Source organism: Temnothorax longispinosus, chromosome 10, assembly GCF_030848805.1.
Source record: "Temnothorax longispinosus isolate EJ_2023e chromosome 10, Tlon_JGU_v1, whole genome shotgun sequence".
Classification (NCBI taxonomy): Eukaryota; Metazoa; Arthropoda; class Insecta; order Hymenoptera; family Formicidae; genus Temnothorax; species Temnothorax longispinosus.
The window spans coordinates 15,367,129-15,394,697 of NC_092367.1; the positions used below are offsets into that span (position 1 = coordinate 15,367,129).

General features: G+C 41.0%; 1 protein-coding gene across 1 annotated transcript in view; it reads left to right on the forward strand.

The window, feature by feature from the left end:
* The first annotated feature begins 2,590 nt into the window (after positions 1–2,590).
* Positions 2,591–27,569, forward strand: part of LOC139820898 (uncharacterized) — a 61,279-nt gene continuing 36,300 nt past the window's right edge. Inside the window, exon 1 of the mRNA XM_071791481.1 lies at positions 2,591–2,786. The gene's annotated coding sequence lies outside the window, so the exon portion shown is untranslated. The remainder of the gene's footprint in view (positions 2,787–27,569) is intronic.

Consider the following 27,569-nt stretch of genomic DNA (forward strand, 5'->3'; position numbering starts at 1 on the left):
GATTTATCGAATAACGTCTTTAATGGAATTTCGTATTAACAGTAGATGCCATTAAAACTTTTGTTGACTCTCGTTTAACTCAATTTTAGGTAGTAAATAACACCGAGCCGAAATGTAATTTTCAGACAAGACAAATTTAGATACAGACTCGCGCATAAAAGCTTAATCATTTTTCCGTATAAGTGAATTTTAACGAAACTCGATAACATTACATCGAATTTCTGGCGAGAGCGTAATCGCTTTAGCGAAACTTCGATAAGCGCCGCGCGCTTTAACTAGCCCGAGTCCATTATCGGTCGCGCCACTCTTCGTTATTAGATAAAAAATTAATGGCCGATCAATCACGATCAATTTCAGGAGTGGCATAGCTGGCGCACGAACTGCCAAGGTAGATGCGCTTTATCTCTATTTTCTACGGGATAGGCGAAGGGCAAAAGATATATTCATATATCTGTCGTGATTTCTCTTGTCACGTCAAAGTGTCAATTATTGTCTTATTAATTTATTACTCCGCGGTTAAATATTTAATTATGAAGATGTATTGCAGTGGAATTGGAATTGTATATACATATATTGTGTGTGTAACTCATAAATCATTATAGTTAATACCAATAGCTACAGATCTAATACATTAGAGATTTTTATGTAAAAAAAGCGAGAAGGAAAAGGAAATCCAGATATATATTCCCTTTTTGTAATGCTCCAAAAACATCAAGTTATACGGTAATATTATATATTACCGCATATTGAACGGTCGAATGAATACGTGAATTACTGTAGCATAACAATGAATCTAATTAATGCGCTAGACACAGGAATTCCAGGGGCACTGCGTTTTGATCATAATGTACCCTCGCGCGATGGAAATGCACACTCAGATCTGATAATTAGATCAATAATCTAAAATCGAGATGTAGGAGAGCTCAATAAGTGGCACGTTTAATGAAGAATTTAATTAAGAGTCTGAATTTTGGCGACAATAATTTTCACTTAATAATTATTTTACGATCTGAAAACGTCGCGGAGTTGTACAATAACAAGAACAACACAGTTCTAAAGTGGAACAGGAATAAGAGTAATAAATAAAATAATAGGCGTGTATAATTGTATAAATGTGAACTTTTAACATAATTATATAATCCAAAACGCAACGGTCGTCGAAATAATCCTTGCTATTTATAAATACGAGATCTCTCGTGCCATCGTCATTTGCTCTTTTGCGCAATGTTTTTTAAGCCACGTGAGCGAGCTCGCTCTGTACGTGGCCCGTCACTTGGAGCCTCGATTTTCTGCTTCATCGAGACATCGCCAACGCAAGCCGGCCGGCCGTATGCTAATCGGGTGCAGGACGGGAGTGAGCGCAGAAACGCCTGCACCCTCCGAGGAAGGGCGATACGCGAGGGGAGACTCGCCGGGTGATCCCTTCAACCGAATGAGTGACATCGCGCGCAGGAACAAGGGCGTGCGGATTTTATGGTGCAGCTTTTTTTCTCCTTTTCGGACCCGACGGCGATTACGCACACGCGTCGTCCGAACGGACGGACGGACAAACGACGATGACGTGACCGCGTGAAATTGCGTGGGCGATGCAGGATTTGTTGCATGTATCGTTGCAATCGAGGAACGTCGTATAAAAGGGGTGTAAGTTTCGGGTGGCGTATGAATAACTAATTTATTAACATGCACGGGTTTCCTGCAGTTGTCGATTTTAATCATCGAAATCTATAATATTTGTTTTGAGACTCGAAATAAATTACCAAAAAGATATTTTAGGTACTCTCTAAATCTGAATCAGCGAATAGTCACTGATTCACAGTTACTATTCACTGATTCAGATTTAGAGATATTATTTTAAATCTTAAAAAAATATTTAGAAAATTCTTCTTTAGTAATTTGAACCCTTTACAGATATAAAGAAAGAAGGGTTAGAGAAGACTTTTTATAGATGTGCAAAGCCGCGTGTTTTACTTCAAACGTCAAAAAGGAAAATACACGAAAAGTCGCTTTGCATATGCAAAGCTGCGTTAATAAGCAACGAAACATAAGGACTAATAAGAGAAAATTCCATTAGGACATTAATTGCAAAAACTTCATTTGACTTTAATGAAAAATTGCCAAAGACGTTATCGAGCTAATCTAAAAATGTGCACTTGGTAAAAGTGCAATCTTAATTTTCGTAATCATTCTCTTATCTTTATACCTTAATTGAATTCTTTTTATTTTTCTGTATCTCGCAATTTTCCGAGTGGACTAATACCCTGAAAATACAATAAATATTCTGTTCTATTCTTATGCCGGAAATTTCCCAAACGCCGTCTATACAGGAAAACACAAATGATGCGGAGTTCCCGTGGAATTCTACCCCATTCGGTGCACGTGACTCCCATTGGAGAGAGCGTTTAGTTCTCCCGTACGTTCTATAAAAATCCGGTAATTCGCAGGTAGGACATTCCCTCGATATCGATACCCCTTCGGGGTGCATCGCACGTACATACATCCGAGTCGAGGCACCCTTTCCCTACGGCCCTGCCGACCTCCCACTATTCTTCTCTTGGTAGCCGCACAGCAGTGCTCAGTCTCCGTTGAGCTACCGTCGCGTTCGGTGGTAGCTCGGTCTGTTTATATTTCTGCTCGCCGCTCGCTCGCGACTAGAGATAGTGCGTAAGGATCGAGTGCGAGTACGTAATTACATTTGTGAACAGTTAGAAAAATTGTGAATTCGCCATCAGGTGGTAGCAACGCAGCACGCCGAAACCGATGGGGGATGACGTTCGATGGAGAAAAAGGTACGATTCCGTGGCGAGAGAGGGTTGACGGGGGTTCGAAGGGGTGCGCACTACGACGGAGGGTGTGCGTAATGCGTCGCGAGATGTAGTAGCTCTCCGGTGAGAAGCTGTCTTTGAATCCGCGACGGATCGCGATCTGGAGCATTTGTAATATTAGAATCGCGGGCGTTTCGACAAACACACGATCGAAGAATTCGGCGACGCGTCCGCGAGACGTTTTGCGAGCGTCCTGTAATCCGGCGTGTGTGGAAATTGGAATTGTTCAAATATTTGGCCTGTCGAAGGATTCGAACCGGATTTTATTAAACCGCAAAGTTTAGAAGTCACGATCTTTTTTTCTCGGATATGGCATCCGAAACGTCGAATGCTCCGAATGGTAATATACGTGAAAGATAAGACGGAAATTGGAGAGCAGGCTTTGAAAGATTTAAATCTAACGATAAGCTTAAGGATATATGAGAGATTTTTCATATTTGATCATCCTTGCGTTCTTTACGTCACGAGTCTTTTCCTTTTCCGATGTTTTTCGCTTCAATGCGTTATTATCTTGACATATCGTTTCACACTGACATCTCGTTTCGAGCCGTATATCTTACATGGAGCAGGAAAGTTTACAAAATTATACAGGATACTCTGTAAGATTTTATTACATCGAATTGACTGAAATCCAGCATGTTTTCTATGAAAATAAATGTTGTAAGGTTTATAAATGTTTCATTAAGTAGTTATAACAGAGAGTTAATTATTTAAACATATAAAATGTTTAGATAATTAACGGTTGAATTTTTATCTATGAAAGACTATAAAAAAGAAAGTCTATAATAGAAAACTCGACGCGCGCGATAAGAATTGCAACGGGAAGAATTAATATTCCAATATTTCGCTGAAGTTCAGTAAAAAGTCAATTTGACATTCATGGAATAATAAATTTAATCTTTTGTGTCAATCTTGCATTGTCTTGCAAGACCAACTGCCATTTTGAAATGTGAAATTATCTCTCACGCACTTTGTATAATGCATAACGTATTATGCTGTATTGATTACGGCTTTTCAACGACTTTAGCTTCAGCATATCTCAACAGATTGGGCAAAAATATTGATTTATTTTGTTTTTCTATTACTTATAACGTTTTTCTATTTTAGTTATTTTCCTAATTTTTATTTAATAATAGAATGCAACGACATATTTTGCCCATCAAAATTTTGTTATTCTAATCATAAGGTATTATTAGCATATAGGTAAACGATAAAATTGATTCTCAAATACAATAGTTTGCTATTATCGTCGTCGATATGAAAATATTATCCGCCGAATATTTTGCTCGCTATTTGCGTCGTTATTACGTATTACGTCTGCATGAATTATCGCCACTAATCTGGAACTATATTCGTCTACTCTCTCCACAAAAATATATCTCGCTCGTACGATGTGATCAACCGTAATTCGCGCCAAGAGATTCCTTTCGTCGATATGATTCAAAGTGCCCGGCAAAGGTCGGCGCATCGAGCTCCTCGCAATTTCTCCGCGAATTTCTCCCGGCAATTTCTAAAAGAGGCGCTCCTCCTCGCGGCTATTACGTGGCTCGTGACCTCGCGCGGAAAAGAGCCCGACGAGAGAATAATAAGCCGGGCCGCGCGCGATGAATGAATCCGTAGGCGCCAGAAATGGAGAGGCTGTGTACGTGTGCCGCGATTTTCCGCGGCGACGACGGTAAAAATTAAATCGCGACGAATCCTCACGGCGGAAACGCGCGTAGCGGTATACCGTGCGTATAAAGTCTTACGTTCCCATACGTTCCCTTTACGTCGCACTTCCGGCGATCAGATAGCCCGCTAGAAAGCTGGGCTCGCTTCTTCGTCATATGCTCGCGGTTCGAGGGAATTTATATAACCGTAATACGATTGCCTGAGCCATTTCGTTATTCAATCCTTGGATGTTCATCGGTGAGAAGCCAGCGCGCGTTTGAAATTACACGGAATAACAATTAAACTCTTGAGAGAGAAAGAAAATCAAAGGGAACGAACGCTCTGTAAGTGAAGCTTTCGCACGTATATGAAGAGAACAGTTTTAAAAATTTTTGGATATCTTGTCTGTCTAATTTAGATTAGAAAAGAACTTAAAAGAGAAAGGAGAGAGAAGGAGATAAAATGTCACGCATATATTTTAGAATTAGGTGAAAACTGGCGAAATTTGAGTAATTTTATTTGGCACTAGAATATAATTTATTCACTTACTATTCTAATCATTAGCTATAATTATACTCCTTAAAGATGCTTCTAGTTTTTTCGTTATCATTTTCAAAAGAATATCAAAGAAATATTATCTTAATTAAACATTAATTAAAACATGCAGCTTATTTATTTGTTGATATATTACATGTATTGCACTATATTCGAAACGCAAACTAATACGGGGGCTGAGAGTATGCCCCAAATTGCAGTTAACACAATCACGTGACCCTGACCTGAGAAGCGGTGTGGCGAACCCTAACGAAGGTTCGTTCCCACGACTGGCGAGTGTATGTGCCCGCGGAGCTTCCCGAACTTCGAAGCGTCATAATTCGACAACGCCCACGGGCGGAGCGCCGCAATTTTCGAGCTTAATGATCCGACTCGAGTACGCGAAATATCCCGGTGCCGTGTCTTCGACGCGTCGATGATTGAAGCAAGTTTTTCTCTCGGCTTATAGGGTCGAGCGGCACCGGGAGAGAAACAAGAGCGCCGATGTGTCGTTTATTTAAAAAGGGTGGCTGCACAACGCAGCCGTTTTAATCGTACGTCTACCCTAACTTTAACTTCCACTGTCTACCTTTAAGAGCGGAATACGCGTGAGTTACGGCACCGCACTGCAGTACGGTGCAGTGCGACTGCGACGGAAGGGCTGATAGTGCGCATCCACATTCGCGCCCTTTTAAATATTGTCGGCGCGATTCGGTGACGCTAACGATAACGGTGATGACTATCGCTGTCGTTGCTTTTCATTCTGCATCGGTATTTCGAAGCAAAATTTTCGACTTCTCGTAAAGAGAATGCCTCAAATCGAATAAACTAAATCTCGCGCAATACTAAATAATAAAATATTTTACGGCGTATATATTTCGTTCACCGTCGATTCTTGCAAGAGCTCGAAATTCGCCTCGTCATCGTCAAATTTCCATTAATTTCTTTTTTCCTCCAGACGCTTTTTTTCTCTTACGTATCTAATTAAAGACTCTTTAGGATTTAATCCCGCGAAGAGAATCTCCCGACGAGGAAAGAAGAATACATCCCGCGGGTGCAGTCGAGAGCTTCGGCTCAGGATCGAGTGGGTGGGAGGTTATCCTGGGAGATCGGAGACTGCAATGCGTTCGCGGAGACTCCTCCTTAGGGTGAGGGAGGGCTCACGGAAGGGGCTACGATTCGTTCAGTGACCATAAAGGGTACGTGATTGTCTGCTCCCGGAAACTCTCGACAAGGGAAAGTTCGCGGATGAAACTTGATGTGCAGGAATTAAATTTCTAGTCTATTTGCAGTCGTTTTATCAGAGATATTGATATCTTTATTAACTGATGGATTATAGATATTTATAATTTTCTCACCGATAAGCGTGATAAAGTATTTTCGGAGAATTGTTTGATAATCGGCATTATATTTTTTTTCATGTGATAAATAACCATACATCGGGAATAACTTGAGAAATTAATTTTTGCATTAAAGCATATACAGGGAATTATTTAGAGAATTCTTATAATTACGTTAATAGAAATTTTGTTTGAAAAATATCCCTACAATTTCTTAATAAACCTAAATAACTCCAAGGAGGAAAGTACAACTCCGGAGTGTCTATCTCGAAAAAGTATAATCTTTTCGATACGAAATTCAGACTAATGGCGCAAAAATTTACCCTTTATTCTTGAAGTGGTATTTTATTTCGGATCCGAGTTTATTTCTTTAAAGCAAGCTAGCTTCCGCCGTTTGTTCGTAAAGGAAGGTGCGATGGCACCTGACCCTTCTCACATAGTTCCGGGAAGGTTGCCGTCTTCCAGGAGCAACATATCCCATCGCGATCCTCGCGATTATCCGGCACGGAACAGCGCAATTTTTCTCCCCCGGACGGAAACCTTACTCGACGTTTTCCCGGCGCGCAAGATAAAAACAAATCTTACGCGTCCGTTACCAGCGAGAACGCTTCGTTCCTTCTTATCTAGACCGTTTCACCGACGAAGCAGATCTCGTTACTATTAGGAGAACGTGGTACTGGCTAGAATTTCCCAGACATTTGGTGCGAGAGAACGAGGCTTTTACAAAGGGATGGAAAAGGGCATTTTCAGGAGTGGCGAATAATTTGTGGGAACGAATATAATTTTGTAGGAAGGATGCGTGCGACAACGGTTGACGGAGGACGAGGAGCGAAACACTGGGAGCTGCGGAGATAAATTTATCATAATGTCGCGCGAAATAAGTTGCGGATTCTTTAATTATTTTAACAAAATAACTGCTTTTTTAACATAATGAAATATAGAGCCTAAAATATATCTCTATTTTTCTTTGTAGGAAGCATATTTATTTGCGATCTGATGTCGATTAACAGCTTTGAATTTGAGAGGGTGAATATAATTAAAGATAATAAAAAATGCTATTCCCCAAATGTTACTATATAGATTTATTCTTATCTCGGCCATAAAGAAAAATGCTTGCGTCTCAATTCTCGACGGTTGGATCCCAAATTCAACCAGAATCCCGTCATGTAACTGTATTGAATACCGCGAGAGAAATGGAGGCAGCTCCGGGAGAGGATCAAAAAGAAGAAAACAAGGAGCCAACACGAAAGTCCTCTGAAATTCCTACAAGGCGAGGAGACACGAGTACCGGCGCGAGCATGTCGGGGTCTCAAGACCTCATCCTTCGTCCCCTCGGACTTTCCTCTGTCTCTCTGTCTTTTCTCGTTCCTTTCTCTCCTCACTTCTTCATAGTGCTGAGCTGTCGCGATTTATCCGTGGGAAAGCCACCCCTCGGCGACTCTCCTTAACGCGGCAGTCCGACACGCGTGTCGCCGTCTACGCCTGTATATTCGCAGGCTCTCCCAGCCCTCTCGCAAAACGTTTTTCTTCCCGCGCCTTCAAGAGCACGATGTAATTTCTGTCCGAAGAAAATTTCATTGCACACATAGAGTCCGTATATTTCGCATTCATATACCTCGCACGAATCTCTTTTGTCAGTTAAAATAGATCTTATTTTTTCAAGGAAAAGATTTTCGAAGATTCAATGAGCTTTGCGTTATAAACGAATAACGACGTAAGAATTTTTAGAAGTTAAATTTTACGATCGCGATAGTAAAACGTCATCCTTCACGTGTAAATAGAATTTTTAACGTTACGTATCTTCTGCCAAGTAACGTCAAATAAAAATTTCGAACTTGCGTATAACAAGTTTCGAAGTTCGTCCTCCCATTCTCATAAGGCCGAATTAAAAATTCGTCGCGAGGAGTATAAACTTCTCCCATTTTCCACGTCTATTCTCGAGCGACCGCTCACGGCGAACTTTCCGCCGGCCGGAAAATCGCTTCTGACGAGAAATTTCGTACGCGAAAACGACATAATACGTCGGCGAGAAGTTTTTGCACATCGTGAGAACTTACAAGAGCCGGCCGCGACTGCACGTCCCGTGTTTCCTTTCTCGTGTCCGCATTTTTCATATATCCGAATTTCTTCAGTGCCCCTTTACAGTCGCGTTTTATCCGCATGGCGATTTTATTTCTCATATCCGCGGCATTCTCTCTCGATTTTCCACGGTAAGAAAATAGCTGCGGCGCAACGTCAGTAGTGCAATTGCGATACGTCTCGATCTTTTTTCCCCCCCTCTTCTCCCTCTTCCCTGGTACATCGATGATGCTTTTTGTAACATTTTTCCGAGAGCGCAAAAAATACTGCCTGCGATGTTCCTGTAATGAAACATTCTATTCTCAAGATATAACATTGTTGAAATTATGAAAAGAGACATGGAAAAAAACTGGCGCATAATAAGAGAGTGGAAAAATTCTCGCAAAAAGCGGGATAATAGAAAGCTGAAGGTGTAATGAATTGTAATAAAATGCAGCAGATGACTTTTTTATTTGTTATTAACGATATATTATAAATCGATTATTATATAGACTTACACGGTTATGGAAATTGAGTTCATCTAGATATTGCATTAACGAACTTGAAATAAATTAATAATTTAAATGGATTTAAGTACACTCATACGATCCAATATCAGAATAAATTAGGCGAATATTTTACATGATCAATAAGGTATCTTTTTGCATAAAATATCGTCAAATATATGGAAACTGCTTTTTTCTGACATGTCAAACGATTGATTGAGCTGCCTTGAAGTCTGTCGCCTTATATAGAAAGGATCATTCCGTGGACTACTTATTATGCGTCTTAATAGCCCGGCGAGAACGCGTCGTATACATGAGAATCAGTTCTGTCGAACATCACGGACTCGTAATTTACGGGGACGCAAGCCTCTGACAGCGGTAGACTTAATGAATCGTAATAAGTCGTCGATCATTATGCAATTATGCCCGATTATGCGATTCGCCGATCCGCCCATTAACGCGATCGATATTATAATTATGGAGGATCAATCTGTTGTGGCGATATATATACGCAAAGATATTAGTTAAAAGATTATGAAAGACGAACAAAAATATTTTTCACAGTTTAACAAATTATTGTGTCTAGCAATTACTGCATGTTTTATTTCGCTTAAATTACATTTAATACAAGAGTTATATAAATTCAAATTTTAAACAAAATATCGAGTTTATATGTTATATATTTATCATATTTATTTCTATATTTTAGCTGTTTGTCTCTCTTGATGTTTATTACTGTATCTTAATCATGCAATATGCGTATACAATAGAATACATAAATAACAAGTACATGATAGATGAAAAAATGTTGAGAATTATTAGGTTGAAAGATAAAAGGTATCGATATTTGCGGCGCAGCAGTCTTTTATGCAAAGCTACCGCATCTCTATTGACTATCTATAATTGAGAACGAATGCATCGGAAGATTACCAATTAGCGCAATCGATAATCACTGACCCGGACAGATTGATATCAATTGGAATACGGGAGTCAATTGGAATATACGAGAGTCCGCGGCGGGCGCAGCAATGCTAATGTAAGGCTTTGTTACGAGATCGCGCGGCAGGAAAGTGCATCCAAGACGCCGATCGGACGCGATTATTATCGAGCATCGGATTTCATCGTAAAGCGCTTTCTCCTCATCTCGTACCTCGTATCCACTCTGCATCGTCATTAGGCTCTTGTTGCAGCGTGTCCCGCTGCAACTGCGTTCTTTCTCAAAAACGATCGCCCGGCTGCAATTTACTCCACGTCACCGAGACCCGGTTTTATTTGCGTCACAGCGCGCACGTTTCAACCACTCCGCGACAAATGAGACTCTGAAAATGGCGTTTATTCGTTCTTTTAAACAAGTCGCGCGTGGTAGTGAAAAGTTACCTTAATTTCGAAAACATTTAAATGTTGTCAAGTTGACGTAAAAAATCGTCTATTTTCTGCAAGAGCTTTTAAACAATTCTTTTCAGGCTCGCACAAGTCGTGTCGAATAAATGAATCTACATTTGACAAAGCGCGACGCATTCATTCTGACAATTACTCTTTATTTAGCGGCTCGCGAAAGAATTTCCATCGCGAAGCTATACAAGACTCGCCATTGTGTAGGCCGCTTATCAATTTGTCGTGCGGGCCCTGCCAGTATTTGCAGTAACAATCAGACCGCCGACGAGAGTGTCGAGCGAGCGAAAAGCGGATTGTCCTATTGTTTTTGCGCCCGACAATGCCGGGTGCAGCGGGGTGGCTGATTTAAATTAGTCCCCGAAAGGGAGGGTGACGCTACAAATTTCGGCCGTAAGGGAGGGGAGGCATGCCTCTTGCTATTTCCCCTGACGTATCCTGATTAATGTTTCATTTAAATTCACGAGCGTGCTACCGGTGCCGCTGCCGCCGCCGGTGTTGCTGTTGCTGCCGGGAAAACCGAGAAGTATCGAAACAAAACGGACCCCGCGTACCATGGCGTACATCCCTTCGGAGTCGATCCCGCGTACCCTTAATCGCCCGCCCGTCGCCCTTAATTCTTATTAATGGGTCTTAACGCGCTCCGGAGATAATATAAGCGATGCTAATCGGTATGCAGGATAATGCCGGGGCTCGCCGGGTTGCTTGAAAAGTTTGTCTCACCGAATAATTTCCAATCTACCATCCAACGATTTTGTTCAATTGCGAACAATAAGTCGCAAGGGAATATTTATGTAATTTTCTCGCGAAATGTATCGGAGCAGTAAATCAAAGTACTGCACGTTCGCGAAACATTTGCGATTGACTTTTAGGTAAGTTCAACGATCGGATTGAGCCTCTACGAGAGATATTTTGAATTCTGATCTTTCAATCGGAATTCTGTCGGTCAAATGAAAGTCCATTCGCGCTTTGATAAACTATTCTGCCGGTCGGAATCGCGCCGCACACTTGCGTGATATAGCCAGCTGCAATCAAAGGAATTGGTTTATTCGATTCTCCGAACGACGGTCGCTCGATCATTCTCACTGGCCAATAGCCGCAATCTCAACTGCTGCGACTGCCTATATTTTGCACCGTTAAGATTCCTCGAAAGACTTCTTCTCATACGTCGCTGTTTTTCTGAGTATTTATTAATGTGTGGAAGTATCCTCTGATTATTTCTGGTCATAAGACGAAAATTGTTATTCAACATATTTTTATAAGATTTTTGTTATATGTTATTCTTCCTCTAAATATTTACTAATAATTGAAAAAATATCTTATTTTCGGCCATAAGATAAGAATGATTATTTATATCATTTAACATAATTTTTGCAAGTTTTTTCTTATCTGAACTATTTTAAGAAAAGTTTACATAATAGAGAAAACTCTAATTAGAGTAATTATAATTTCGATAGTAGCAAAAAGCAGGCATATTGTAATTATTGTCATTTATTTCAACGTGATATAATCGAAAAATGTGTACCGGGATAGTTTTATTTTTTTGAATACAGTTCGTTTCTCGCATTTTGCCAGAAGCAAGAAATGAAATTCGCTTCCCGGTTCTCCGGACTCCGGATGGGTCGATAGGAATCCTAATGACATTGTCGCGATCAGTTCACGCGGAACAATCCAGCAATCGCATGGTCCATGCTCCATTCCATCGTGTAATGAACTCCAAAAGTCACGAACGATGCTCCCTAAATCATTTACTCCTTCCCTCGCTTCTCGGGTAGACGACGGGAGAATCATCGTCAAAGTCGAACGCGGAGTCGCGGAGGGCGAGAGAAAAGTCTCCTCCCTTCAAAACTTGGGATTTCGTTCATCTTTTCTCATCGCGACGAATTCAATTTCGCGAAATTCACTATCTCGTGAAATTTTATCAACGCGATATATCAAGACGTGACTTGACCACACGCCGTTTCGCATGGAGCTTTCTTATTCCCTCATTGCTGTGGTATAAGCACACGATTTATTTGTTCTCAGATGATCATTGCTTTAAACAGTTCTTTTAAATAAAAAGAAAAATCGTTAATAACGAGAATATTAATTTTCATGACACTTTAGATCTCTGGCTCTGCTGTAAAACTCAAAGTGGGAAAAGTATACGTTAAAATATCCGCGGGGGGATCTCCGTATAAAAATAAATTTCGTCATTTTTCTGTAAAATAGAAAAACATGATCCTTATTTTAACGGATTGAAGAGAGAATTCTTCCTTCTATCGGATATTCTATTCGAGAGCGCATTTTTCAGCCGATTATATCAGATTCGTGGGGACCCTCTCGACGTGGTATTTCAAATTTCCTCGCGGCCGGATGCCTTCACGACGTAGAGGGTGCATTCTCCCAGGGAAAACCTTATCGACGCCCCTTTATCGGCGTACCCTCCTCTCGGAACTCCCCCTATACGAGCGTTATTACCGAAACCGACGTCGCTCGAACGCGGACAAATATCTTACTTCGTCTCCCGTGGGCGTCAGATGTTAAATGACGTGCCATCGTTTTCGTATGGCGGCGGACAATATAAAGCGAAGAAGTCACTTCGCAATAACGGAGCAACCTGGGCTCCGACGCCCGAATATAAATGCTGTCTTAAATGGCGACGATACAGTCGGGCGTGATAAACACCATAATAGATTCCTGATCGACGCTCGTCGGATTAAGATGGACGATTTCTCGCTTTTCCCGCGTGTACGTTGTCACGAAAGATTGATTGGATCGAGAGAAAAGTAGGCCGCTTGATTTAACTTTATCGCAGTCTTAGACGTTCCATAAAGTTTATTTAAAATTTCTTTATGCAAACCAAGAGGTGTAAAAGAAATTAGAAGAAATTCTGTTTGTCGAAGAGTCCTGGAAATCTAAATTGTGCAATCGAAAATTTGACGAAAAAATTGTGACAGACTTTCGTTCTGAATATTCGTGCCAAGTTGCAGTAAATCTTCGATGTTTGATAAAAAAAAATAAGAACTTTCTCCTTTTCTTTTTTTCTCTTTTTCTATCCAATTTATATTTCTGTACCTTAGACTTCTTAGAGGTAAAGAATCATATCTTCAATTTCTCAGGTCAGATACAGCGTTATTGACTGCAGTTGTACTATTAAACATGTCAGTTAAATTTAATAAAAACTCAATAAATCAAATTACTACTTTTATTTTAAATATGAAAAATACATCATTTCCCTGTTTAAAACTTTAAATTCTGTTCTCTCTGAATATAATAATGGAGATACGATTCTTTATTTCTAAAGTACAGATTTATCCATTCAAACTTTCTTTTACTTCTGAAAATGATATTATTTTTACTTATCTACACAAGACCTAAAAAAATATTCGAATAAGTGGTGTCTTAATAGACAACTTGACAATTTAATTCTCGACAACCTCTCCGCAAAAATCCTTAATTGTCCGAACGATTTTTATATGCAACGACGAGGTCATATTAGGTCGAAGAAGTGAGCAAAGACGAGGAGCTCTCGTTACATACAAAGAGGCGAGCGTCGAGTATTTGTTTGGACGAAGAGTCGTCGGCCTCTCTAAATCGGGGTGGACGTCTCGATTTATCCGGACGGGGGAGGGCGACGGGGGAGAAGATCGATAGCATGTGATAATGCACGATCAGTGCAGCTGGAAAGTCGCGGACTGGCCATCGCGCGGAGGCGTTCGACCGGATTTAAATAACGGACGAAAATAAGCCACGTTCCTCTCGCAACACCCGTTCGCTGTTCGGTAACACACGCGTTTGGCGAACACGTGTAATATCGACCACGCCATTCGCATACCGTTCGTACGCAGCGCGCATTCACGCGTCCATCGTCGAATTAAATCGACAACCTGTGGACGAGAACACCGCACGCATCGATTCCTGCCGGCAGACGAGTCGTCGCGTTTGGAATCGCTGACTTCAACCGGAATTGCGACTACATTTGTTTTCGGTGAAGTTATTTATTTTTAATGTACAAATAAATGTAAAAAGTGCGTTTATAAGTCCGACTTTACCACCAGACATTTTTAGAAAGAGCCTTAATTGTTTTAAAACCGATTTTTATTGAGAAATTAAGTTTCAGAGATAACAAAATTTTTTTCCCTAGATAATTCTGATATTACAAAAAATCTTGATTTAAAATTCAGATTTTATGATATCTGTAATGTTAATAGTTAAAGATATTTATTTGTTCCTTTTATTTTTCTGGGTCTGTGTTGTCTCGTTTCTGTTAATAAACCGTACGGAAATTGCGACGAAGTAATAAATCAGTAAAAACCGATTGAATCGACGATGGTAAATGAAATGTCTGATACTGTCTCTCGAAAGGTTCGCTGAGCCACGCGTTATATCCTTGCCCATCGAACCGATGAATTAGGCATGCATAACGCATACATTAGGCCATGTTAACGAGCTTGAGGCCACTCCGACGAGCTCGACGGAGACGATTATTCGCTTTTCCGAGTCTGCCCTCGAGTGGTACTTGTCTCCATGGCGAAAGAGACGCGATCCTTTCGAACTCGTCGTTTTAAAAGGGGTAGGGTCAATGAAGATTATTGTATCTCCTTAAAATCCTCGATCACCAGGACGTCCGACGAAATTATTCGTGGGTCCTCACGACAATGAGCCCTCCCCGGAGTCTTCTCTCATCGTTCGCCTCGTGCGCTACAAAGGAACTCGGTAATAAGGGTCGACGCCAGGAGGGTGCCTCTTTTCGCGATAATTCTTCCGCCATTGTGCGCTATGAAAATTGCGAGGTAGACCCCAGGTAGACCGTTTTTCGATTCCCGGCGATGTTTTGTCTTCTTGAGAGGTCTGTGAAGTTGACACCCTAAAATGCGAATTTTTACAAAAATGGCATTTGATAGTTCATTATTTAACCATAAATAATCGTTTTTTGTCCACCTTGCAAAGAAATTAAAAATAAACCAAAAAGTTGAACGAATTTCATCATGAGGACTCCCAAGTCTGAGTAACTCTTTTGTTTATTTTTAATTTTTGGACAATCAAAAACCATATCAATTTTATAAAAATTTGCATTTCGAGGTTTTAACTTCACAGATCTCTTTGCGAGAATGCAGTAATGTGCTCGCATAAAAATCGTAACGAGAAACATGTGATATTTTAAACGAAAATATAATGATAATTTTAAAATCGTCTGAAATAACAGAAGTAAAATATCACGAATTTATAAAAGATTTATATCTTGCATTAAAAGCCCGTTATAATTAGATTCGTGCTTAAATTGCATTCAGCTTTTCCAGAGCGTATCCTTTATAAATCATAGAACATTTCGTATTATCTTTGTCTCATCTACGTTACAGTTATACTTATCGTACCTACGTGCAGACAATTCATTATCTTACATCTAGTTCGAGACATCTTGTGAACGGAGCAGGAATAATAATATTCCTGGAAATATTTATTCGTCGGGGATCCTCTCTTACGTCCCCATCGATTCGAGGACGACATTCTCGGATAAACGTCGAGTGTTCGTTCGCAGATACGAAAGGGTTGCGGCTGAAACACTCGCGCTTAATCCCATTACAACGCTCCTCTAAATAGTCGAGTTAGTACGAATTATGTAGCCGGCTTCACGTTGATTACTGCAATCTACTCGCAGCAGGTCCATACGGAAAGGCAGAGTATAACAACAGCAGCTTTCGGTAGGGGATGCTGCGAGTCCGACAAAGTTATTTACCATGCGTGAGGGGGAGGAAGTAGCAAAGTGAGATTCATTTATCCGCGGGCGTGATGCAGCGGTATGAAATATTCTTACAAGCTCGCCGCGCGGAACTCCATGTTTCTCGCACCTCGTATCTTCCGACCCCCATTTTTTACGTTTAATCGCTGTAGCTCTTTCCGAGGTACTCCACGTGTATACACTTTTGCGCGAGAGACAAATACGCGCTTAAATCTCGCGTCGATATACAAGCACCGTGTGCGTTATCTTGCACATTGCGTTACACACACACACACACACACACACACACACACACACACACACACACACACACACACACACACACATATATATATATATATATATATATATATACCTTGCTCCTCGAAAATTCGCGTGGTAATGAGCGGAATGCTTTTAAGTGTTCGCAAAGGAGAAAGAGAGATCCCCTGGGGGAAAACCGCTCCGGGGGATCTTGCCGTTGTGGGAGTAAATCTACTCGGGCCCCAACTTCGTACCCGCTAACGCCGAGACATCGTACGCGAGTTGACGAAGTTTGTTAAGCAACACAAAGAGGAATTCTTAATCCCATTTTCCCGTCGCTTCCTTCTTGGCGACGCCCGACAGATTCGTTCGTTCGCAGTTGGATTACAATCCGCTTCCGAGCCTCTTCCTCGAGTCGGGTGTAATCATCTTTCCCACGTATTCCACATGTCAAAATTGCAGACACCTAAGTGCTCTGCTATATCTTGTCGTCTGCGCGAATCAATACCTTCTATGAAAGGAGCAAGGAAGTCCGGTGCTTTGAAGTGTTAAAAACCGAAATATCTATACATATACACAAGATATCCGCTCGATATTTATTCTTTTGTTAAAATGTGTTGTTTGTTCTACTTTCAAAATATACCTATTGGCATATTATTATGTAATCAATTCTATTAATTTTTATAAGAAAATTATTACAAAAGCTGTAGCAAAGAAATATAGGGAGAGGGACTGTACAATGTATACCTACTTCTAAAATTAATTTTCTAAATTATAAATTTGGTCATTGTTGATCATTGATTTGGAGAAGATTCAAGTATTTTCAGCTATCTCATCCTGCGAAGAGTCTTTACTCTTTACGCATCGAAACGTAATCCCGTGACGCGTCAAAAGGGGATACACGCTAATATTGACAGAAGTAATGCCAAAGCTAACACCCCAAAATATAGTAACGTGATCCCGGTAGCTATGCGCGCGGATCGAACATAATTATGTCGCGATCCCAAGTGTGTTTGTCGAACAACACCGGGTTGTCTACCAAGTTGTTCCGCAAGAGATATATAAATCAGTGTGGCATATATGCGGAAAATTTATAAAAATTAAATTTAGGTAGAAGAATATTTTGGGAACGCAATATAAATTGAGCCATCTGGTACGTTGGAATTACGTAACAATTTAACTTGATAAAATGTACCTGAATTTAACTATTTGTTATTGTAGAAATAGTGAAATTTATAGTAAATGAAAATTGCTGAACCGAGTGTCGTTTTGCCTAGCTTTGGCAATTAAAGCAGATTCGTTGCGCTCTCATTAATTGGACCAGCCGCACGCTGTATAGTTGCGAAATTGCATAATTCTGGCTGTCTGCCAGAGAGTGAACCGCATGTGTGTCTTTGCTTGGATCATGTTACGCATGACATTGCGCAAAGCACGCACACGTTTCGTGTAATTTGATTTCAATTTTCCAGCAGCGTCAGATTAATTCGTTTCCAAAGGTACAAATTTGTACAAGGGAATATATCGATGTTTTGTAATCGATATGCAGAGAATGAGAAGGACGAACAAACGGATTAAAAGATCAACTTTAATTTGAGAGCGAAATTGATTCTGGCTTTAACATTGTATTGATTTTATTCGAATACATCCCACGGCAATTGCGACGATGTAGAGAAATTGTATTTGCAAATATTATCTGGAAAGCAGTGTCTCTAAATTTTATGCATGTGGAAAACTCCTGGGACACATAACTCTTGCACACCCCGCGCGTTACGATGTGTTAAGGTGTTGAACGTTTCTCGCGAGGCGGAGCAGCTTACCGAGACGTCGCGACGGTGTAATCTCGAGACGTTTGTCTTATCGCTCTTACGTTACCCGAGAACTGAGCCGTTAAAAGCGCACGAGCGACGAAGTGTGCAAATCTCGCGCTTGCATATCTGCATGCTGCGGAATTGCGCGGAGAGGAAGGGACTCGCGAATTATAGTCATCGTATATTCAACACGTCTCGCAAAAAATCTCCCCTTTTTCCATGATTCGCGAGGCTAAGGTCGCGTCCGTCGAGACTCGAGAGAAGAGCGTGACGTGTAGGATGTGCCTCGTGTCGGGCTCGTGACAGTTTATTTCTTGTTTACTTTCTTTTTTAATTCCCGGCTTAGATAATATTTTCTGCATCCGCCCCTGCACTCAGCTCGTGCCTGCTGCGCTCATTGTCGCGTGCAACGTTGCAGCAATTTTTATCGGGCATTCTGCATCGCTGTGCTTATCGTCTGCTATACGTCCGACCTCGTTAGAGAGGTTTATTAATTACTTCCGCGCTCTCACTTGTCGTCGCCTTGTAATATCATCTCGTAATTAGCAGCTCTTCCGTGTTGCAGCAAACAACGCAGATTAGAAAGGTGTTAATTCAATCTCATTGAATTGACTGATTTGATTACTTGATCATTCTCGATTCAATTTCGGAATGGAGACAGTACAAAACGGATTTTTTAAAACGATATAGTCGGAAAGACAAACGCGATTGCCGCGTTTAGGCTCTGTCACGTCGAGGCTTCTAAATCGGGCTCGAAGAGGGAAAAAAGAGCTGAAAAATAGGAAGGCGCGCGAGAAGACGATGACGAGAACGAGGCGAGCATAAACGACGAACTTGGCGTCGCTTATAAAAAAGCGACGACGCCTCTCTGTTGGTGATTCTCCTCGCGTGCTCGTCTACTCATAAACCGGCGCGGCGCACGTGCACATGTGCCCTTGCACTCGATGCACCCGACTGTCGCACGTGCTTGCTTCTTGGGAAGTCGCATTGGTTATGACAGTAACTTCGCCGTCAATGAATCTTTAATGAACCTTTCCCGAGAATCGCGTGCATAAATTTCGCTCGGTATAACGTTTTCGTCGTACGCGTTATGTACGTGTACGACGGAGAGCTTACCGAAACTGGCAGGATATTGAGGACGTTGACCTTTGCGGATCGATACTCTCTGCAAAACGATTGTCTTTCAACAAATGCTTTGAATTGTTAATTATGACAAAGTGCTTGTTTTTCCCTGATTCTGGTAGTGTATCTCGATACAATCGAGGCGAGCTCGGGCATGGGCGAAAAGGCAAAGCCGATCAAGTGCGGGATCGAACGACGCGGCTGCACGCGCATCGTCGTGATATTCGAATTAAGCCGCATCGCCGAATTAACAATTTTAATCGCGATTCCGCTTTGATTTGTCGATGACGTGACACATATTCCTTTTTTTTCCCGTCTGTTTTTTTTTTCACGCGTCGGTAATTATAAGTCTGGACGAATACAGAGGAATTTATCGAGCGATTTGTCACACGGTTAATAAGCTCGCCCGTTCTCGTGAACCTTTTCCACTTTCCCTTTGTCGGTGCAAAATAATTGCCTGAAAATCCGCTGGTGAATTTCTGTAATACTGCATATTTCTGTAATACTCACGTTCCATGAACGTGATAACATCCTGGTCGCCATCGATATTCCATCGCGATTCGAGAAATTCCAATACCGCGGAGAATGTTCAGCAATGAATCGGGGCCGGATTAAATATTTATTCGACGAAAAATTACATATTCCGCGTGCGATATTTTTACATAATTTACATTTATTTTTCTGCTCTTAATATTCCGGAAACAGCTCAATATATTTCGAGCATCGAAAAACTAAAAATCTTGTTGAAGCTAAAGCAAATGAAGGTAGGAGAATAAAAGCGGGAGAGGGTGAATTAATGGGACAGTAACAAAAAATAGTAGGCCAAAGCAAATTAATATACTGATAAAAACATAATTTATTCAATATAATATAATACAATATCTGATATAAATTGTATTATAAGTTTTGCGATAATATACGCAAAATGCTTAATATTTTTTTAAAAAAGGATAACAAAACGAAATCTCTCATCAAATCGACATTAATACATGTAATTTTTTTTTAAATTATATACATATTTCGCAAATTATTTTAAGTTAGATGATTTCAGTGTTTATTATAACCCTGAAAATTTTGTCGCGATGGTATTGCCGGCCAATTCATGAACATTTGTATTACGTAAAAATCGCTCCAGGAAGCAACCCTCTTTATCCTCTCCGGATCGTTAGTTGCCCTCCAAGCACTCATTAATCAGCCCCAATGCCTTGTCGTGGCATCGATCTTCCGTAGACGTTCATTCTTGCTATATACAGTTCGGTTTAAGTCTGATATCGACTTACTTTTTGTCTGTGAAAAATTTATTCGAACGTACGTCGCGTCGTAATAGACTCATTTTAACTTAATACAAATTAATCGCACCTAAATGCAAAAATGATCGAAGATTTGTAAAAGAAAATAAGAAATAGGTTATAATAATATTTTTGTAAAATTATTTTAGTGGAGCAATTTCGAAAAAAATATTCAATATGAAATATATAGATATATTTCTTAATTTAATGTTTATTTACTCGACTTTCAATTTTGCTATTTATCAAACGATAATTTTATTATTTTTTAGAAATCTTTTGTTATATATTTCTCCACATACCTAAATTAATACTGTAGAAAAATATTTGGCCTGTAAAAACTTTTGTATGTAAAAAACCCGCAAGCTTCCGACGAATATCCTGAATTTACCGAATAAAATACTTTCCCCTAGGCAGTTCCGGACGATCGCAAAATCCGTCGTCTAATTTTCACGTCCTCGTCGTCTAGAACGCGTCTAAGAAAAGCCCTTTTGCCGCCGGTTACTGGATTACAGCACCCTTCGAATGGGGATGCCCCGTCGTCTCGTTCAAATCAGCCACCCCCCGGTCTAAAAGCGATCGTCGAAGAGCGGTCGAGTCGGCTCTTGAATAAAGATTCGCGTCGTCCAGGAATTCGCGTTTACGAGACGACGCGCGCAACCCTTTCTATTTGCCGGGGAAATAAATCGCGTTTCACGCAAGTGTACATTCGGCGTCATCCGCGGGACGACGGCCTTAAGGGAGAGTGCACCCTTCCGGAAAGATAAACGCCACCCCCGTCCCGTCTGCACCGGAGTCCGGTCGTTCGATAAACTCCAGCGGACGCTTTTGCTTGACAGCATTCGCGATGCGTCGCACGAGCACAGGAAAAGAAAGAGGGCAATTGACAGATGAAATCTGTGCATTAAGAGGAAATTGAACGATAGGTTGGGGAATGAGAAAGAGGGAAAGAAAAAAATCGTTTATTTTATGGCCCCAAAGGAATAACGTCCCTTTAAGCGTTCAACGCCAATCTTATACGAAATATTAGATATTCAGAGAAAAAAAACGCTAGTTATGTTCTACTAATCATATTCTAATTTAAAGTAAAAATTAGTAATGATTCTATAGGGATGAGAAAAAAACACTAGCTTAGTATCTAGTATTCTTTATGGTTTATTCGCGAATACCAAGTTTTTAACATTATTCGTTTTAAAAATTTTCAAGTTTCTCATATCACGTTGTACGGATGTTATCGCCGTTTTCTATCTATGCGGTGACTATGTATATCTTTCGTTTTGTCGTAATGCATGAACCACGCGACGGACACTTCCGCGATGAGTGCTCGCAATCCTTGTGATAAAAGTAAAAAAAAGGATACAGGGTAGGCGTTTCTCTCGCACAAAAGGTGAAGAGGAATGCCCGACGTGTACGACAACAGGACGATCGGTGCGACGGGATCCTCTCTCCATCAACTCGCCGTCGGCCGATTCTCGGACCGATGCGATGCGATGCGACGATTGTTGCGTCTCCTTGCATCGATCTGGACACCCTGTAGATCCGGGGGTTGGCTGGGGGCGAGAGCTCCGCGAGTTGCCATGACGACCACCATTGCCCCGCCACTGACAGAGGTGCTCAATCGAACCCTTTTGGCTACTTGGCCGCATATGTTTCCAACCCCCTGCGAATTCCCCCCGGCTCCCGGCGCCCTCTTGATCGCGACCGCCGTACGCGGTGGAGATGTCCCGACTTCGGAAAACTCATCGAAGTCCCGACTCTCTCTCTCTCTCTCTATTGTCCACCGTGAGTGACACGAATTTTGACAACTCGCTGAAGTTGAAGTCCATTCGTCGATATTAACCCTAATGGTGCCATCAAGCGATATTACAATAGCCAAATAAAGTTCCTGTAGAATTGTTTATTATACAGAATTAGAAAAAGTCGGACCAAGTCATTTAAAAATAATTATTTAAGTATTAATGTAATTATTGTCAATTACTTGCGTCAACATCTCAAGTAATATAATCATTTTATTATTTAACTACATAAACGGCAGTTCAATGTTTCTTGTATAAAGCGAGAAAAATATTAATTTTTTTTTATTTCTAATATATCGACGTCGTGTCTTCATTATTTACAAGTCGATATCTTTCACGTTTGGCATAAAAAAAGAGAATATTTCGCTGACAACCTTCGTTCTGACGATCCTTTCAACCTTTGATTCACTCGGACGAATTGATTGATCGCCGTATATATCGCGACATGTTCGCTCGTGTGCCGAAAGCACCGAGAGATAGGAAAGAGAGAGAGAGAGGAAAAGAAGAGAAAGAGCAAGAGAGAATTTGGCCACTAAAGGCTTTACCGCGCGTAACCACCACTCGGTATGGAAATTCGAATTTTACCTCGTCGTCGGGGGTGCGCTACCGGCCAGGCCAACGGCCTTTAATGAAATTACAGCCTCCGTTATACAGAGAGAATTTTTTTTTCCGCATCGGAAAAAATACGAGCTGAAGGGAAGTTTGCGCGCGCTTCGACACGACGAGTTGTTTCGGCGGTCGAATACGAGACGACGCTGATTTCATTTCGGCTTCGAAGGAACTCGCGGAATTCTATCGTGGCGGAAAGTGGGCGAGTGGGTGGATTATATTTATCGACTTGCCAGCGAACACCTGGCGCGGGGATGGTTACGACTGGTTAAATTGGCCATAAGCGTGATATCGGAGAGATGTAAATTCCGTTACGGTCTGTGCCCCGAGATCGATTCGCCTCCTCTTTGTATCACATTACACGGTATACCGCGGTTGTAATTTATGCATTGTTATTTATTAAAATTTATACATAATCACGGAAAAAAAGGATTTGCTACTATACGGACAACTATATAACATTTTTTGCTGCGAGAGCTAATTAATTTTGCAATAATAGCGAAACCTTTTGCTGCAACAGCAAAGTTCAGCAAAACTGTTTGCTATTACAACAAAATGTTTAGCTTTTATTGCAAAATTGATTAACTCTTGCAGCAAAAAATGATGGTTGTCCCATATTTAACAAATAGATTTGCTGTTGCAGCAAAATTTTTTTTTATAATGATGCACCTTTGATATAATGATGCACTAGATATTTAAAAAAAAACACTAGATATATCTATACTCGAAGATAAGAATTTTATAGAAATAAGGAACTAAAGAAATTATAATGAGAAAAAACGTTGAAATTTAGAATAAATTTAGAAATAATTTTACAGAGTACAAGATATTACGAGATATATTACGAATATTTAGGTTATTCCGTCTAATCCAAGGAGAAATTGGATTTGCTCTGTGAGATTAATGGTCATCCATTCCCAGTCTTGCAATATCAATTATAGCTCGATTACGTACTTCCTTTATTACGATTTCGTTTAATATCGGGCTCGATTGCCGCCAAACCGCACACTCGAGACGGAAATCAACGAGACGAGATACAGCGGGGATTATCTTGAATTTATTCTCGGACCATTTCACGTTGGCTGGATAATCCAAGATTCAACAGAACTCGAATCCGCACTCACGCGAATTAATGCCCCTTACGAGCAATTCGTCACGCTCAATACGCGGCGCCGTTAATATCAATCGCTCGTCGTAGATCCGTTGAAAACTGCAGACATCAGTCATCAAATAATAAATCAAGATGATATATAATTTAAAATTTTTAACATTTTCGAGATAAACAAAATAATATGTTAAATAATGGTAAGCCAATTCGCTATATTTAATTTGATGAAAAAATTATACGTGCGAGAAAATATTAGAATTCAATTATTTTTATTTTACATAATGTCGTTTTCTAGATACCTTTGTATTCAATTATACGACAGATTTATTTTTTAAAAATATTCTGAAATGTTTTACCAACGTTTAGAATATTTTTTCGTTTATGCGCGACGTCCAGTGAAATTTCAAATTTCGTGGCTTAAACAGAAATAGATAAAAAACGCGGGATTGAAAGTGGCGGATGGCGAATTAAAATTCCTTCGTGAAAGCACGATGTAACGGATGGCAATGTCATTCTTTTCGCGGTGGCACTGAAAAAAAGAATAGACAAACGGAGTATCTCGTCTGCATTATTGTGGCGCTGAGTTGTAGCGAGGCGTGTATGAATGGAGAATGGACGATACAGTTTCAATATACGAGGGTCCTGGCCTCCTATATCCTGGGACAGGCTTGAATGAAATTACTGAAAGCGGCGCGTTAGAAAAAGGGGTGCACCTCCTGTCCGGCCCGGCTATTGTCTTCGGACATTTTATATTTTATCTCCGTTCGTTTTCGTTTCTCTCCCCGTCCGTGCAAAAAAAGAAGCGCAAGAATATAATGCCTATTTCCTCATCCCACGTTGTCTTGCGGCTACATCGTCGGTGTTGAAAAAATTAACGCGTTCATTAACGTCGTTTATATCCAGTCCCTGCGTTCATTTCGTCCGTCTCTATGATTAAAATATTTCTACGGAAGGTTTTCGCGTATTATGTGTATACACGATGTTTCTGCAAGTTTTCTATTTTTAACTTTTTTCCGGGTATAAACTCGCAGATTGTTCGTGGATTTTGCAGAAGAAACTCATCTCGAGATTTATTTCCCGGGAAGAAGTCACACGGTGACGATAAAAAGAGATAAAAAATGGCAGATAAAATTTTGATGAGATTTTATCTCAAGTTTCATCGGTTTACATTTCTTAAATTAACATACATCTCCTTTTATACTGACATCTCATGCATTTATTATCATTCAATTATCGCGAAAGATGTGTTTTCGTTTCCACGGACAGATTAAATTATTATATTTTCACGAGTGGAGAAACCGGGACACCGCGACGTTTGCAAAATTCATCTAGCTGAAATAATCCGTCAGCCGATGCGGCCAGAGGGTCCTTAATATTTCCAGAAATTGATCGATTGTCTCTTATCTCCGTCTCTCTCTTCTTTCCCGGTGTGTATCTTTATCTCTTCAAAAAGTCGCAATCACTTCCCCGTGGCTTCTCCTTCTCTGTGTAATTTTTTTCCTTTCCCTATTCCTCTTCCGCCAGACAATTTTTCTCTTTTTCGTCGACGTGCAGGTAGCTCCCTCCCGGCTCTGCGTTGATCCGCATGAAATTGCACCGCAAACGATTGGCTCTTTGCCCACGACGGTGCGGTGGATTGATTCGGCCCAAGAGACGAAGGGCCGAGGGACGGGGGGGGAGGGAAAACGGAAAAAGAAGAGAGCGGCATGACTGATCGAGCAGGGAGGATTAAGAGAACGGACGGGGACGCGCGGGGAGATTATCGGATGGGCGGAATGCAAATTAATTTTTGAGCAGCTTTGGCCACCCCGAAAAGAGCTTAAAACTTGGCGGACGATTGCGCCGGCTCGATGGCGATACTCGATTTCCGTGTTGTTCGCCCGCGTTTCCGACGCCGCGTCGGCTCGCAGTATCGCGATAGCGGGCGATTTACGGCTTCATCGGTGCCGGCGAGTGGAGGCGGTGAGAAAAAAAACTCGGAGAGGCACATTCTCTCGCTCTCGGTTCGCCACGCCGGGGAAATTCGTTTTCGTCAGTGATGGTGGCTGGTACTCTCAAAGGAGAGCTCCGCGAAAGAATACCCCACGAATTTACGTCCCTTTCTCACTGGCCTTCTCGCTGGCAAATTCAATTAAACGCGCGGAAGAAGAGAGCATAATGAAAGCGTTTTGCGAGTTCGTCCCGGATTCCCGCGGATTGCCCGAATCTCATTAATTAAATCTAAATACCATAAGCAAAATTTTCATTTCAAAGAAAACCACAGACGCCAGATATTGCGAGGCTTCTTTAATTGAAAGGAGAATAATGCAATTTCGTCCCTATTGCAGATGACGGTGCTGTGATTTGTTTCTGCTATAAAAATGTATATCAAATGTATATCAAGAATTATTTTTGTAGAAATCTCAGTTATTAAAGTTTAGCAGTTTAGGATATATTTGGAAAATAATGGAGCTAAATTAAAATTCTACTTCCTTTGTTTTTTTTTTTTCGGTATTTCTGTCCGATCTTTTTCCAGATTTCAATCCAAAGTTAGCGTGAGAACTTTACGGTAACTGGCAATAATCCGATAAAATCCTTAGCCTGTAGTTAAAAGGCTCCGCGTTGGATACTGTTTCTGCCATCCGGGGTTAAATAGGACGCATCGATCATTCTATAAATAATTCCAGGAACGATAATGCCAATATTGGCGGCAAACTCAATACGAACTAATCTAATTCCTTTCGTATGGGAAGACCTTGGACTGCACGCGCGTTCCGACGTTCGCGCGCAAGGGAAACAAGATAAATCGCGTTAAACGCGAACGACAGCGGACCCGGCATCGCAATCGCATTGAGCGCATTTCCTTTTATCATTGTTCCGTTACACCGCTACCGTTTCTCTGTCAATCGCTCGAAAGAGGCAGTATAACGTCCTTCATTGGTCGGCACTTTATTCTTCACCAGCGGGAAAAGTGGTCGCGTAAACGCATCTCGATTCGAATTTAATGACGCGTGAGAACGCAAAGCGCATCGGGAAAGTCTACGCGAGCTGAAAGCTCCATTGACCACCTGCGAACCCGCTAAAAGCTCGCGCATAGCCGCAAATTTTACAACGTTACGTTCATCGCGACGCACAATCGCGAGCAATTAGGCGAGCGGAGTGCAATTATACAGGCCGTGCGCGGTAAAAGGACTTTTCGTGACTTCCGCGCTCTGTGCGCGAACGTTAATAATATAATTGTAAGTCTAAAAGATCGTAAAGTCCGACTCGCCACAGTTTATTAAAAGTGTCACCATGCTTTCAGTCGAGTCCGCAAAAGTGTCGTATGTTTAAACGCGAGACACTCGTGTTTCTATCTCCGAGCCGTGCCAGGATAACATCGGATGTCCCAGTTTCCAACTACTGATACACGGTCTCTTTTTTTTCCCCTCCTAAGAGCTTCAACGGGGAGCTTTCAAGAAAAGCACGCTCTGTTCCGGTGGAACAGACCGATAGTTTTATCGATCGTACTTTTATATATTAATCCTCTATCGCTTGGAAATTTCTATTTTAATCTCTTTAAGTTTATTAATGTCAACTCTGCTCTTTAATATT